Source organism: Dromiciops gliroides, chromosome 1, assembly GCF_019393635.1.
Source record: "Dromiciops gliroides isolate mDroGli1 chromosome 1, mDroGli1.pri, whole genome shotgun sequence".
NCBI lineage: Eukaryota > Metazoa > Chordata > Mammalia > Microbiotheria > Microbiotheriidae > Dromiciops > Dromiciops gliroides.
Window position 1 is genome coordinate 2,679,486 of NC_057861.1, and position 3,073 is coordinate 2,682,558.

The window sequence follows — 3,073 nt, forward strand, 5'->3', positions numbered from 1 at the left end:
TCTGGGGGGTGGGAGGGTGGGGGTAGGGTTATAGCTGTTTTATTTAAGTAAAACTGGAAGAGGGATCTCACATTTCCTGGGAGGGAGAAGAGGGCTCCCAGGACTGCACTCCTGTACCAGCTGCCGCCCTCGGCATCACACTCGGCCCATTTCCCTCCAGATTTTGGAATTCAGGTCAGAGCCACTGGAACTTGTGGCTAAGTGTCATAAAAGAAATTCAGAAAGTATGATCTCCATTCAGAAGTGTGCAGTCTTAATGTACAGTGATGAGAAACTGCTATTTTATGATCTTTTCATTAAAAGCTTGGTTGAAAATGATGGTGGGTCTTGTCCTTCAATGCCTCTCCCTACTAGCTATGCCTGCCCTTCCCACAAAGTGAACTCCATCCTACCTTGTTCCACGCAGAGGTTTCCATTTGTCATGTTGGGAGATCGGGGTACCATGCTCAGTCCGGCTTTCCACAATGCGACTCCTGAAATGAACCCTGCCTCTCTGAAGTCTGGGAGATCCCCATCAGCAGGGCTGTGCTAGAGTTGGCTCCTGTGGGCCAGCCGACTTGCAGTTATGAGCACGTATCCCTTGGACATTGGCAAATGCTATACAAATCATGGCCTGATTTATCCTATTGATTTCCTCCTACTGATGTGACCCCATGGACGAGTCACTCCTCAGGGTCTGTTTCACAATGACGTTGGACTCAATCCACTGTACATCTGTTAGCCTGAGAGATCTCAAGCCCCTTTGCTTCCCATGCAGACCATGGAGGTCATGACTATTGTCTCTGCATTCCCCCCTGCATCTTTGCCCATTGTTCCCTGGGCTCCAGATTGAGGGGCATCTCCCTTCAAATCCCTACCCCCTTCATTGTCAATTGTAAGTATTCTTGGAGATCTCCTGCTACCACGTGCTTCCAGCTTCCCTTCCCCTCATGATGTGCCTTCTGACCCTAGACAGGAGGCCATCCTTTTGCCTTTTGCCAATAAGCCATGGTCCAGAGACACGGCCAGCCGGCCCGCCCTTGCTGACATTTTTGGCTCTCCTGCACCCTTCCGTGAGGTAGGCCTTGGGAAGAACGCATGGCCAGCACCCCATGGAAGCGCACACAAGTTTAGCATCAGTGAATTGTACCCAGGAAGGACCAAATGAGAGCTAATCTAGATCCTAGGAAAGGCTGGACTTCAGGAGATCCTTCAAAGTGCTTTGTGGAGGGGGTGCCGTTGGATCTGAGAATGATCTTAACAGGTGTAAACGTGGGAGAGGGACATTCCAATCACAGGAACAGCTGGAGCAGAGCAGGGGGAGGGGAGGTGTGGTGATGATAAATTTGGCCAGGGCGACGTTCTCCATGAAACAAGTGGGAGATGAGCCTGGAAAAGCTCACCGTGTAGCTTCCCGCAGTGCCCAGTTAGGATTCTGTTGGCTCTAATGCGGGAGACATCAAAGACACTCTTCAATCTGAACAACTTGAAAAGAGTACGGCACCCCCCCCGGCCTCCCCACTCTTGGCTAACTCTGACGTAGGAAGTTTTTCCTGATGTTGTGACTTCCACTGAATGCTTTTGGTTCTGCCCAATAAAGGCAGAACAGGGCTGGTTCTCCCTTGGACGGGACCCTGGTGGCAGCCGGTAGGTTGACCCTCTAGAGAAACCTCAGCCTCTTAACCTTTCCCCCATTGTGGCCAGACCTGATCAGACATGCCAGACTGGGGAGCGGGGAGGGGCCTAAAGAGGCAGAGTAAAGGTCTTACCCACCTGTTCAGGCCATGGACCATCAGCTGACCAAGCAGTTGCCTAAATTTCACATGAAGTTTAGCCACCCGCTTGGCTTCTCCTGTAGTCGATGATTTGGACTTTTGGGAAGAAATTTACATTTATCCTCATGATGTTTCACCTTCTTACTTTGAGTGCATCATCTCTCTGTTGAATCTGGGTCCCAATTAAGACTCCCCCCCCCCATCCATTCCTCTGAACTTTAGGTATTCCACAGGTTGGGCAAGCACGTGGCTCCACATAGGATCATCCCCATTTCACAGAGGAGGAAATCAAGGTTCCAAGGGGAAATACCTGTGAGACTTTGGGCAAGTCCCAACCTCTCTGGGCCTGCCTCCTCGAAGGTCCCCTCTAGATCTAGCACCGAGCCTTTTATCCAGGGCTCTCTGTAGGGTCAGAAGGTGCAGGGAGGGGGAGGGTTGATGGATGACATATAATGGAAGTCTGGGAAATGTGACTGGAGACTTGGGGAGCAGGCCTCTCAAGAAGAAGAGTGGAGCCTTTGCTGTGAGACAGAGTCCCCGCAGACAGGAGGGCCTGACTGGGCCTGGGCCTATCATTGTATTAGTCCAGATTGGGGGCAGGGTGTTAAATGGAAACAGGAACCACCAGACCAGCCATATCGATATTATCCATGTTCTGGTGGGTTTTTATTCATCCTGTTAAATAGCTCCCTATTACCTTTACATCTGGCTGGGGGAGGAGGGGGCTGTGTGTTTGACGCCTCTGGTCTGGGTGCTCTGGATGAGGGTGCTCTATCAATATGCAGATCAGTAACTTCTCCGGGGCATTGAGTGCCCAGCGACACACCTGGCTTTGTGTCAAGGCCAACTCTGACTTGGGTTCATACATGTATTATGTATGTGTGTATGTAAGTATGACTCCATGGTGAGTCCAGGGTACCAGGGAAGGGAAGAGGGAAGCAGGAGAGTCTCCGAGGACTCTGCTCTGTGGAGTCAGACGATGGTAAGTGGAGCCAAGGAAGAGAGATTGGTGGGGAGAGCTGGGCAGGTGGCTGCAAAGGACCTAGTGGTTGTACAGGCAAAGAGAGAGGGAGCTGCTTGGAAAGTGGTGGCGTGGGAGGGTGCCCAAGGTGGGCTCTGAAGAGGTCAACAAGGCTTCAGGTGCCTACTGTGGGGCAAACCCTGTGCACTGGACGGAGGCTGGGGTGGGGCCCAGGCCATTGTGATGCCCGATGACACCCCCTTCCAGGGTCGGGGCAGAGCTGTCCTGGGCCCCAAGGGCTTCGTCAGGGCCAGGCTGGGCCAGGCACGGCAAGAAGGGGCTCTGGCCAGGCAGACAC